General features: G+C 39.0%; 1 long non-coding RNA gene across 2 annotated transcripts in view; it reads right to left on the bottom strand.

Moving 5' to 3' along the window:
- LOC102948633 overlaps positions 1–13,549 on the bottom strand; it is a 58,283-nt gene that overhangs the window by 38,274 nt on the left and 6,460 nt on the right. For both annotated transcript variants that reach the window (XR_006207432.1, XR_006207433.1), the window contains 2 exons: positions 7,526–7,636; positions 88–208 (listed from right to left, as the gene is read on the bottom strand). This is a non-coding gene — a long non-coding RNA (uncharacterized LOC102948633). The remainder of the gene's footprint in view (positions 1–87; positions 209–7,525; positions 7,637–13,549) is intronic.

Below are 13,549 nucleotides of genomic sequence, written 5' to 3'. Positions count from 1 at the left end.
TATTCATAACTGATAGTTTCAAAATATCACCTGTGCATCCCTCTGCCTGTGACAGCATTTTGATCTCACAACAGACGATCCTCTTACCTTCAAGTCCAACGTGACAGTTGTCCTGTCTGGAAAGTTTTAATTTTCTTGGACATTTTTAAAGACATATGTCTTACTTGTAGACTCTTTTATTCATCCTTTTCATTATTGTACAGGAGCTCTGCAGAGATATTGCAGGTTAGGTTCCAGACCACCACAATGAAGCAAATGTCACAATAAAATGAGTCAATGAATTTTTTGGTTTCCCAGTAGATATAAAAGTTATGTTTACACTATATTGTAGTCTATTGAGTGTGGAACAGCATTATATCTAAAAAACATGTACATACTTTAATTTAAAAATACATTATTGCTGGTGCACCTGGGTGGTTCAGCCAGTTGAGCATTCGACTCGATTTTGGCTCAGGTCACGATCTCATGGTTAGTGGGTTCAAGCTCTGCATCAGGCTCTGTGCTGACAGCCCGGAGCCTGCTTGGGATTTCTCTCTCTCCCTCCCTCTCTGCCCCTCCCCTCACTCGCACTCTCTCTCTCTCTCTTTCAAAACAGATAAATAAACATTTAAAAAATAAAAATATTTTATTACTAAAATATGCTAACCATCCTCAGCTTTCAGCAAGTTGTAATCTTTTGGCTCTGGAGGGTCTTGCCTCCAAGTTGAGGGCTGCTGACTGCTCGGGGTGGTGGTTGCTGAAGGCTGTGATGGATGCGGCAATTTCTTAAAGACAATAATGAAGTTTGTCACATCAATTGACTCTTCCTTTCACAACAATTTCTCGGTAGCACATGATACTGTTTGATAGCATTTAGCCCCCAGTGGAACTTCTTTCAAAATTGGAGTCAGTCCTCTCAAATCCTGAGTTTATGTAATATTCTAAATTCTTTGTTGTCATCTCCACAATCTTCACAGCATCTTCACCAGCAGTAGATTCCATTTCAAGAAAACACTTTCTCTGCTCATTAGTAAGAAGCAACTCCTCATCAGTTGGTTATATCATGAGATCACAGCAATTTAGTCCCATCTTCAGGCTCCACTTCTAATTCTAGTTCTCTTGCTATTTCCACTACACCTGCAGTTACTTCCTTCACTGAAGTCTTGAACCCCACAATGTCAACCATAAGTGTTGGAATCAACCTCTTTCAAACTGTTGTTAGGAAGTAATGTATTTTGACCTCTTCCCATGAATCACAAATATTCTTAATGGCATCTAGAATGGTGAATTCTTTCCAGAAGGTTTTCTATTTACTTTGCCCAGATCCATCAGAGCAATCATTTCCATAGCAGCTACAGCTTTATGAGATGTATCTCTTAAATAATATGGCTTGAAAGTCAAAGTTAGTCTTTGATCCATGGGCTGAAGAATGGATGTTGTGTTACCAGGCAAGAATACAATATCAATCTCATTAGAGCTCTTGCATGACCACATGTATTATCAATGAGCAGTAACATTTTGAAAGAAATATTGTTTTCTGAGCAGTAGGTCTCAAGGGTGGGCTTAAAACATTCAGTAAACCATAATAGATAAATAGATGTGCTGTCATCCAGGCTTTGTTTTTCCATTTACAGAGCACAAGTACAGTAAATTTAGCATAATTCTTAAAAGCCCTAGGATTTTTGGAATGGTAAATGAGCATTGGCCTCAACTTAAAGTCACCAGCTGCATTGGCCTAATAAGAGAGTCAGTCTATTCTTTGAAGCCAGGCATTGACTTTTCCTCTCTAGCCATGAGAGTCCTAGATAGCATCTTCTTCCAATATGATGTTGTTTCCTCTACCTTGAGAACATGCTATTTAGTGTAGTCACCTTCATTAATTATCTTAGCTAGATCTTCTGGATAACTTACTGCAGCTTTTACATCAGTACTTGGTGCTTCTCCTTATATGTTTATGTTATGGAGACGTCTTCTTTCCTTAAACCTCATGAAGCAACCTCTGCCAGCCTCATGCTTTTCTGCTGCAGCCTCCTCACCTCTCTCAGGCTGCATAGAATTGAGGAGAGTTAGGGGCTTGCTCTGGATTAGGCTTTGGCTTAAAAGAATGCTGTGGCTGATTTGATCTTCTATCCAGACCACTAAACTTGCTCCATATCAGCAATAAGGCTGTTTTACTTTCTTATCATTCATGTATTCACTGGAGTAGCACTTTTAATTTCCTTTAAGCACTTTTCCTTTGCATTCACAATTTGAACAACTGGTGCAAAAGGCCCAGATTTTGGCAAGTCTCAGCTATTGACATGCCTTCCTCACTAAGCTGAATCATTTCTAGCTTTTGGTCTAAAGTGAGAGACATGTGACTCTTCCTTTCACTTGAACACTTAGAAGCCATTGTAGGGTTATTAACTGGCCTAATTTCAATATTGTCGTGTCTGACATAATAGGGAAGACTGAGGAAAGGGAGAAAGATGGGGGAATAGCCAGTTGGTGGAACACACACATTTATTAAGTTTGCCATCTTATATGGGCACAGTTTGTGGCACCCACAACATCAAAGATCACTAATTATAACATCAACATCAAAGATCACTAATCACAGATCACCATAAAAAATATAATAAAAAAGCTTGAAATATTGAGAGAATTACCAAAATGTGACACAGAGCCATGAAATGAGCAAATGCTGTTTGAAAATCGTGTTGATTTGGGGTGCCTGGGTGGCTCAGTTGGTTGAGTGTCCAAATTCAGCATAGGTCATGATCTCATGGTCTGTGGGTTTGAGCCCTGCATAGGCTCTGTGCTGACAGCTCAAAGCCTGGAGCCTGCTTCTGATTCTGTCCCTCCCTCTCTCTCTGCCCCTCCCCACTTGCAGTCTCCCTCTCTCTCTCAAAAAATAAATAAACATTAAAATAATTTTTTTTTAATTTTTTTTAACGTTTATTTATTTTTGAGACAGAGAGAGACAGAGCATGAACGGGGGAGGGTCAGAGAGAGGGAGACACAGAATCCAAAACAGGCTTCAGGCTCTGAGCTGTCAGCACAGAGCCTGACGTGGGGCTTGAACTCACGGACCGTGAGATCATGACCTGAGCCGAAGTCGGCCACCCAACCGACTGAGCCACCCAGGCGCCCCTAAAATAATTTTTTAATAAAAAAAAGAAAATAGTGTTGATAGACTTGCTTGATGCAGGGCTGCCACAAACCTTCAATTTTTTTTTCAATATATGAAGTTTATTGTCAAATTGGTTTCCATACAACACCCAGTGCTCATCCCAACAGGTGCCCTCCTCAATACCCATCACCCACCCTCCCCTCCCTCCCACCCCCCATCAACCCTCAGTTTGTTCTCAGTTTTTAACAGTCTCTTATGCTTTGGCTCTCTCCCACTCTAACCTCCTTTTTTTTTTTCCTTCCCCTCCCCCATGGGTTTCTGTTAAGTTTCTCAGGATCCACATAAGAGTGAACACATATGGTATCTGTCTTTCTCTGTATGGCTTATTTCACGTAGCATCACACTCTCCAGTTCCATCCATGTTGCTACAAAGGGCCATATTTCATTCTTTCTCATGGCCAAGTAGTACTCCATTGTGTATATAAACCACAATTTCTTTATCCATTCATCAGTTGATGGACATTTAGGCTCTTTCCATAATTTGGCTATTGTTGAGAGTGCTGCTATAAACATTGGGGTACAAGTGCCCTTATGCATCAGCACTCCTGTATCCCTTGGGTAAATTCCTAGCAGTGCTATTGCTGGGTCATAGGGTAAGTCTATTTTTAATTTTTTGAGGAACCTCCACACTGTTTTCCAGAGTGGCTGCACCAATTTGCATTCCCACCAACAGTGCAAGAAGGTTCCCGTTTCTCCACATCCTCTCCAGCATCTATGTCTCCTGATTTGTTCATTTTGGCCACTCTGACTGGCATGAGGTGATATCTGAGTGTGGTTTTGATTTGTATTTCCCTGATAAGGAGCGACGTTGAGCATCTTTTCATGTGCCTGTTGGCCATCCGGATGTCTTCTTTAGAGAAGTGTCTATTCATGTTTTCTGCCAATTTCTTCACTGGGTTATTTGTTTTTCGGGTGGGGAGTTTGGTGAGCTCTTTATAGATTTTGGATACTAGCCCTTTGTCTGATATGTCATTTGCAAATATCTTTTCCCATTCCGTTGGTTGCCTTTTAGTTTTGTTGGTTGTTTCCTTTGCTGTGAAGAAGCTTTTTATCTTCATAAGGTCCCAGTAGTTCACTTTTGCTTTTAATTCCCTTGCCTTTGGGGATGTGTCAAGTAAGAAATTGCTACGGCTGAGGTCAGAGAGGTCTTTTCCTGCTTTCTCCTCTAGGGTTTTGATGGTTTCCTGTCTCACATTCAGGCCCTTTATCCATTTTGAGTTTATTTTTGTGAATGGTGTGAGAAAGTGGTCTAGTTTCAATCTTCTGCATGTTGCTGTCCAGTTCTCCCAGCATCATTTGTTAAAGAGACTATCTTTTTTCCATTGGATATTCTTTCCTACTTTGTCAAAGATTAGTTGGCCATACGTTTGTGGGTCTAGTTCTGGGGTTTCTATTCTATTCCATTGGTCTATGTGTCTGTTTTTGTGCGAATACCATGCTGTCTTGATGATTACAGCTTTGTAGTAGAGGCTAAAGTCTGGGATTGTGATGCCTCCTGCTTTGGTCTTCTTCTTCAAAATTACTTTGGCTATTCGGGGCCTTTTACAAACCTTCAATTTGTAAAAACAAAATATCTGTGAAGTGTGATAAAGTGCAATAAAATGAGATATAACTGTAAATGAGTTCAGCAAGATTAGAGGATGCAAAATCAATATACAAGAAGCATTAATTTATATATATTTACAATAAACAACCTGAAATTAAAATTAGGAATCATAAAATATAAGACATTTAGGAATAAACTTAACAAAAGAAGTACAAGACTTGTATACTGGAAACTACAAAATACTGCTGAAAAAAAATTAAAGAAGATGTAAATAAATGGAAACACATATCATGTTCTACATTTGGAAAACTTAATATTGTGAAGATGGCAATATTTACCAAATTAACCTATAGATTCAATACAGTCCCTATCAAAGTCCTAGCTGCCTTTTTTTGCAGAAATTGACTAGCTGATTCTAAAATTCATATGGATATGCAAGAGACTCAGAATCACCAAAATAGGGGAGCCCAAGTGGCTCAGTTGGTGAAGCGTCTGACTTCAGCTCAGGTCATAATCTCACAGTTTGTGAGTTTGAGCCCCGAACCGGGCTCTCGGCTGTCATCACAGAGCCTGCTTCAGACCCTCTGTCCCCCACTCTCTGCCCCTCCCTTGCTGTTTCTCTCTCTCTCTCTCTCTCTCCTTCTCAAAAATAAATAAATCAATTAAAAAATATACACTTAAAGAATAACTCAAATAATCATGGAAGAGAGCACAGTTGGTAGTCCTACACTTCCTGATTTCAAAACTTATTACAAGCCACAATAATCAAGATACTGTTTTGCTGACATAAGAATAGACATATAGATCAATGATATAGAATTGAGAGTTCATAAACATTTATGATTAATTCATTTTGGAAATTCAATATGGAAAAAGACTAACTTTTCCCAGCAAATGGCAGTATGATAACTAGATTTCAATATGCAAAATAATGCCTTTGGATCCCCAAATCACACCATATGCAAAAATTAACTTCAAGTAGATCACACACCTCGATATAAAAGCTAAAACTCTTAGAAAAAAACATAAGAGTAAATCTTCATGATCTTGGGTTGGTTAATGGTTTCTTAGATACAATAATAAAAGCACAAATGATAAAAGGTAGATAAATTGGACTTCATCAGAATTTAAAACTTTTGTGCTTAAAGAAACCATCAAGAAAGTGGGAGAGGCAGGGCAACCGGGTACTCAGTGGGTTGAATGCCTGACTCTTGATTTCAGCTCAGGTCATGATCCCAGGGTCGTGGTATTGAGCCCTGCATTAGGCTCTTCCTTGAGCCCGGAGTCTGCTTAAGATCCTTTCTCTTTCTCCCTCTGCCCCTCTCTTACCCCTCCACCCCCACCCTCCCTCACTCTCTAAAATAATTTTAAAAAGAAAAAAAAGTGGGAGGGGTACCTGGCTGGCTCAGTCAGTGGAGCATGTGACTCAATCTCAGGGTTGTGGGTTTGAGCCCCACATCAGGGAAAGAGATTACTTAAAAATAAAATCTTAAGGGGTGCATGGGTGGCTCAGTTGGTTAAGCGTCCAACTTGGACTCAGGTCATGATCTCACGGTGCAAGAGTTCAAGCCCTGCGTCAGGCTCTGTGCTGACAGCTCAGAGCCTGGAGCCTGCTTCAGATTCTGTGTGTGTCTCTCTCTCTTCCCCTCCCCTGCTCATGCTCTCTCTCTCTCAAAATTAAAATAAACATCAAAAAAATCTTTTCAAGTAAATAAAATCTTTTTTAAAAGTGGGGGAAAAAACCCCACAGATGGGTGAAAAATATTTGAAGGTCATATATCTGACAAAGGACTTGTATCCAGAATACATAAAGAATTCTTAGAATTCAACAATAGGTAGATGATCAATTTTTTTAAATAGAGCAGAGAATGTGCATAAAAGATTTCATCAAAACAGATATATAAGTGGCCAATAAACACATGAAAAGATGCTCAGTGTCTTAGTCATTAGGAAAATACAAATCAAAATCACAATAACATATTACTTCACACTAAAAAGGATGGCTATAATTAAGAAGACAATAACAAGTATTGGTGTGCTCACTTCAGCAGCACACATAATAATAATAACAAGTATTGGTGAGGACATGGAGAAATTGAAACCTTTGACTATGAAACTTTGAAACTGAATACTTTGTTGATGGGAATGTAAAATGGTGTAGCCTCTTTGGAAAATGGTTTGATGGATCCTCAAAATGTTAACCTAGAGTTACCATATGACCCAACAATTCTACTCCAAGGTAGGTGACCAAGATAAATAAAAACATATGTCCACACAAAGACCTGTACAGAAATGTTCATAGCAGCATTATTCACAATTGCTAAGAAAAGGAGACAAGCCAATGTCCATCCACTGATGATGGATAAATAAAATGTGGTATATACATGTGATGTAATATTATTTGGCCATAAAAAAAGAATGATACATACCAGAGCATGGATGAACCTTGAGGACAGTGAAATGCTAAGTGAAATACACAAAAGGCCATATTGTGTCACACCATTTATATGAAATGTTCAAAATAGGCACATCCATAGAGAATCCATAGACATACAAAGTAGACAAGGAGCTGACTTAGGCTGATGGAGGAGGAGACAGCATTGGGTTGGGAGGAAAGGGGACTTACTACCGATGGGTATAAGATTTCTTTATGGGATGATGAAAGTGTACCAAAATTAGATTATGGTGATAGTTGCACATCTCTGTTAAATATACTAAAAACATTGAAATGTACACATTAGATGAGTGAACTATATGGTATGTAATTAGAAAGCTGCTAAGTAAATTAAATTGAGTGACATTCTACAAAATAACTGACCAGTACTTACCAAAAGTTAAAGTCTTGAAAGACAAGGACACACTGAAGAATTGTCACAGATTGGAGGAGACTAAGGGGAAGTGAAAACAAATGCAATGCAATGGGGGATCTTGGTAGAATCCTAGAACAGAAAAAAATGATATTGAAGAGCAAAATTGTTGAAATTCTAATAAACTCTGTAGCTTACTTAATAATATTGTACCAGTTCCTGGCTTTCATAATTGTACTACAGTCATGTAAATTGTTAACATTGGGGGAAGAATATTAGGAAACTCTATACTATTTTGCAATTTTTCTATAAATCTAAAATTATTTCAAAGTGAATATTTTTTTTTCAAGTTTCATTTATTTATTTTGAGAGAGAGAGAGAGAGACAGCACAAGTCAGGGAAGGGCAGAGAGAGAGGAAGAGAATCCAGAGCACACCCTGCACCACCAGCACAGAGCCCCATATGGGGCTCGAACTCATGAAGCTGTGAGATCATGTTAGTTGAAACCAAGAGTCAGATGCTTAACCAAATGAGCCACCAAGGTACCCCTAAAAAGACTCAGGCTGTCTTCTCTCCATATATGCCTTTTTTTTTTTTTAACATTTCTTTTAATTTTTTTAAATTTTAAGTAGGTTGCACACCCAAGTTGGGTCTTGAACTCACAACCCTGAGATCAAGAGTCCCAGGCTTTACCCACTGAGCCAGCTTGGTGTCCCCATGAATATTTTTTTTAAGAGAGAAATTTGGGAGACATTTCAATAAATTCCAATATATAAACTTTCTTTTGGCCCTATGAAACAATACACTATTAAAAGAAAAGGCACCTTATGAGATAATTAGGGAAACTTGAGCACTGAGTAGATATTTAATATCAAAAAATTATTGTTATTTTTCAGTAGAATAGTGACATTATGGCTATTTTTGTTAAACAGTCCTTTTTTTAGAGATAAGTGCTGGAATATTTACAGATGAAATGATAAAATGTCTAGCATTTGCTTTAAAATAATCCAAAGGGAGGGGCACCTGGGTGGCTCAGTCAGTTAAGCATCCGACTTCGGCTCAGGTCATGATCTCACGGTTTGTGAGTTCGAGCCCCACGTCAGGCTCTGGGCTGACAGCTCGGAGCCTGGAACCTGCTTCAGATTCTGTGTCTCCTTCTCTCTCTGCCCCTTCCCCACTTGTGCTCTGTCTCTCTCTATCAAAAATAAATAAATGTAAAAAAAATTAAAAAAAAAATAATCCAAAGGGAAAGAGAGAAATGGCTGGGGGTGGGGGGCAGAGGTGAAATACAGATGGAATAAGATTTGAGATCATGTCACATGGTGATGGGTACACAAGGATTCATTATACTACTTTCTCTAGTTTTGTATATGTTTAAACTTTTCATTCTAAAATGTTTTTAAAACTGTTTCTTGGGGCACCTGGGTGGCTCAGTCAGTTAAATGTCGATTCTTGATTCTGGCTCAGGTCATGATCTCCTGGTTGGTGAGTTCAAGCCTGACATCAGGCTCTGCACTGCCAGTTCGGAGCCTGCTTGGAATTCTCTCTCCCCCTCTCTCTCTGCCCCACCTGTATGTTCTCTCTCTCTCTCTCTCTCTCAAAATAAATAAAATGAACTTTAAAAAAAAACCTGCTTGTTTCTTTCCTTTTTGTTATAAATCTTAATCTCTTCTCAGGCAGATGCAGGCTTCAAACCAACTATGATGATGTCATGTATTCAGAAAGATAAGGAAGAAAAGCACATTACTGGCTCTCAAAATTTTATCTACAATTAAATTAGTATTATGACACAAAGTTTGAGGCATTATTTCTGTTTTAGGGTTATGGACTCAGGGAACCAATCTATAGGGTTGACAAATATACAAGTATAGTCTATAAAATGAAATAAACATTATCATATATACAAATATATATTTATATGATCATATGTGAGATGATATATATTTGTATGTATAACTATCTTCAGAGGTGTTTTTAATTTACAAATGCATGGAGTTTTCTTAATTATCTTCATGTTATTGATTTCTAAACTCCACTGTGGTTAGAAAACATGCTTTGTCAATGCATGTCAAACTTTAATGTGCACATGGAATGCTCTGGGGATCTTGTCAAAATGCAGGTTCTGACCCAGGAGGTCTGGAGAGGGGCCTGAGCTTTTACTTTTTTTTTTTTTTTTTCTAAGTAGGTTCCACATTCAACATGGGGCTCAAACTCACAACCCTGAGATCAAGAGTCACATGCTCTACTGATTGAGCTGGCCAGGCACCTCTGAGCTTATACATTTCTAACTTTCACATGATTCTGCTGTTGCTCTATGGACCATACTTTTCATGGAAAGGGTCCGTGTAACACCAATTCCCTAATATCTATTGAGATTTTTTTAATTAAAAAAAATTTGTTAATGTTTATTTTATTTTTGAGAGACAGAGACAGAATGTGGGCAGGGTAGGGGCAGAGAGAGGGAGACATAGAATCTGAAGCAGGCTCCAGGCTCTGAGCTGTCAGCACAGAGCCCGTCGTGGGGCTCAAACTCATGAAGCGTGAGATCATTACCTGAGCCGAAGTTGGAGTTTTAACGGACCAAGACACCCAGGAGTCCAATTCCCTGATATCTATTGAGATTTAATTTATGTATAGTTAATGCTCACAAACATTCCACAGGCATCTAGAACTAATGTGTATAATCTGCTTATTGAATGGTGTGCTGTAAATATCTATTAAATCAAATGGTTACTTGTGATATTCAAGTCTTCTGTATCCTTATTCATGTATTTCTTTGATCTACCAAACACTGAGAGAAATATATTTAAAATCTTCCTACGATGATGGATTTGTCAATTGTTTCTCATAGTTTCATTGATTTTTACTTCATATGCTCTGAAGTTTCATTTTTAGGTGCACAGAATTTGAAATACTTTCTCTTCCTGGCGAAATAAAGCTTTATCATTATAAAGTGACCATTTCAATTTCTAGTAAAAGTTCCCAACAGATTTGTTTTGAACAGTATTTGCCTTGTGCACCTTTTTCCATCTTTTTACTTTCAGCTATTCTGAGCCCTTATGTTTTAGGTGTGTTATTTGTAAACAGATATTGCTGTATTTTAGTTTTTGACCCAGTTTTTACATGAATAATAAGAAAGATCTTAGAATGTTTTAACTCTAATCATCTCCTTTCTGACTTATATTTACAAGTAATTTAGCACGTTCTTTTCTTAACTCCCCAATTCAGATATTAATATTATTTTATATCACCAATATTTATTGAGATTAGCTCACACATTTACAGTTTTACAGGGTTTTGTTTTGTTTTGTTTTGTTTTTTTACTAGATCTTTCACTGTGCATCTCAAACCTTTGTTCTGGAATCTTCTTCTGCTTCGAGGTATATCTTTTAACTGTGCTATTCAATATGCGGTTCAAAATGTTGGAAATAATCAATATCTGCACTGTCTAATAAACCAGCCACTAGCCACATGTGATTATGGAGCACTTGAAATGTGGCAGTGTGACTCATTGCTGAATTTTTTGTTTTATAATTTTAATTTAAATAGCCATATGTGGCTAGTGGCTACTGCACTGGACAGTAGAACTTTAGAAGTTCCATTAATAAAGGACTTTTGATGATTAAGTGCATGTTTTTGTTGATCTGAAAATGTATTTCACCCTTGTTCTTGAAAGATAATTTCTCTGGGAAGAGAATTCTAGGCTGACGATATTTTCTCTTAACACTTTAAAGATGTTATGCTATTATTATTTTCTGGCTTCCATTTTTTAAAATAATTTTTTAATGTTTATTTATTTTTGAGAGAGAGAAAGACAGAGACAGAGTGCAAGAGGGGGAGGGGTAGAGAGAGAGGGAGATGAAGAATCCAAAGCAGGCTCCAGGATCCAGGCTCTGGGCTGTCAGCCAGAGCTGACATGGGTCTCAATGGGCTTGAACTCACAAACTGTGTGATCATGACCTCAGCAAAAGTCGGATGCTCAACCAACTGAGCCACCCAGGCGCCCCTGGCTTGCATTTTTGCTCTAGTGAAGTCAATCTAATTTTTATTCCCTTTTATTTTTTTTTAAATATTTATTCATTTTTGGGAGAGCACAAGCGGAGGAGGAGCAGAGAGAAGGGGACTGAGGATCAGAAGCAGTCTTTGCTCCAACAGGCTGACAGCAGCAAGCCCAATATGGGGCTCAAACTCACGAACTTCGAGATCATGACCTGAGTTGAAGTCGGACGCTGAACCAACTGAGCCACTCAGGTGCCCCTGTTCCCCTTTAGGTAATATATATTTCTCTGGCTGCCTTTAATTTTTTTCCTTTGGTGTTTTGCAGTTCTGCCACCTGTAAGCACCACAGTGTTGTTAATATCCTCTGGCCCCCCAGACTCAGGATCCCCTTCTTGTCCAGGTATTGGGAAAGCTCTGGTTATTTCTCCAGGTAGACTCTTTAGGAGGGAGTTACCAACAAAATTCTTGGCACCTACTGACCTGCCTCTATGGTAACCAAACATTCCAGTTTGCCAAGGACTGAGAGTTTCCTTGAGTCCAGGATGCAGGACTTTCAGTGCTAAAACTGGCATTGTCCTGGATGACAAGGACAGTTGGTCACCCTACCTACTTTCTCTCTTTTATACCACAGCTCTGCCCCTCCTCACGCACACATGTCCCCTTGTGGGAGGCTGGATAAAGAGCAGGTCAAGTATAGTGTCCCTCTGTTCCTATAATCCCTGCTCCATCAGGATTCAAGACTCAGATGTTCAAGCTGATACGTTAGCCATACTTGTTTTTTCTCTTGGCAATGCTGTCTCAGGTACCTTATTGACTCTCAGAGAGATGGCTCTCTCTCCCCAGCCACAAAGCTCAAGCTGTTTTCAAGAAAACTGGTCACAGAGTAGCCCAGGTCCTGGGCTCAAAGTACATTGCGGATATGGCTGGCCTCCTTCTTTACAATTTTGGAACACTCTGTCAAAAGGTACCTAAGTAAGTCTACAATAATTGCAGAACAGGTTGGTGCACAACACAGCAATGACCTCCAGGGGGTGGTGGTGCCCAACTCCACAAGCCACCCTCCAGCACCTTATTAAGGCTCAGCCCAAGCAGAGTATTATGTGTGTTAGTGACTGTTTTCCCTTTTGTCTCCCTTCTTCTCTTAAGTTTTTTAAAAAAAATTTTTAGTGTTTATTTATTTGAGAGAAAGAGAGAGAGAGAGAGAGAGAGAGAGAGAGAGAGAGAGAGAGAACAGGTGGGGGAGGGGCAGAGAGAGAGGGAGACACGGAATCCAAAGCAGGCTCCAGGCTCAGAGCTGTCAGCACAGCTGACCCAGATCCTGACTCAGGGCTCGAACCCACGAACTGTGAGATCATGACCCGAGCTGATGTCGGATGCTTAACCAACTGAGCCACCCAAGCACCCCTTCCCTTAAGTTTTTGAGTGAAGTTTCTTTTGAATAATCCCAGCATGTTTTGCCTGAGCTATAGAAAGTTTAGAAGATATTTCTTCCTCAGCTCATCCTGGAAGACAAAGACGATTGTTATACCTATAGAAACTAGTTTTATCACTGGAGATAATAGTGAAGATTCCAGAAAAAAAAAGAAAGAAAGAAAAGAGAAGAGAAAAGAAAAGAAAAGAAAAAAGAAAACAGGAAAGAAAAGAAAACAGAATGGGAGAGAACTCAGAACTTTATTCTTTCATTTTCTAGCAAGCTAGGACATGAACAGTAAACATTTCAGCTATCCTATAACATATTTAGAACGCTTTCAGAACAACTCCAGATCCAAAAGTAACTAGAAAATAAACAACACTTGTGGCAGTGAACAATCAGCTCGGATTACTAAATCACAAGTGAGCCCAGATGAGAAGCACAAAAGGCTCTAAGATTTCTTGTCGAAGTGCTCTAATCCACCAGCTGATGCATGCAATCCCCAAGTCCTCTTTAGCACTGCCTAGAAATGGCCTGCTCTTGTGCATGTATCAAGGGTACCCTGCAGGGGACAGATCCTACCATTATTTTGACATCTTTATAGTAGAACCTGAAGACAAAAAAAAAAAAAGTGC

This window comes from Panthera tigris, chromosome C2 (genome assembly GCF_018350195.1).
Source record: "Panthera tigris isolate Pti1 chromosome C2, P.tigris_Pti1_mat1.1, whole genome shotgun sequence".
NCBI classification, from domain to species: Eukaryota; Metazoa; Chordata; class Mammalia; order Carnivora; family Felidae; genus Panthera; species Panthera tigris.
The sequence above is the reverse complement of the archived record's forward strand: the minus strand, read 5'-3'. Positions and strand labels throughout refer to the sequence as shown.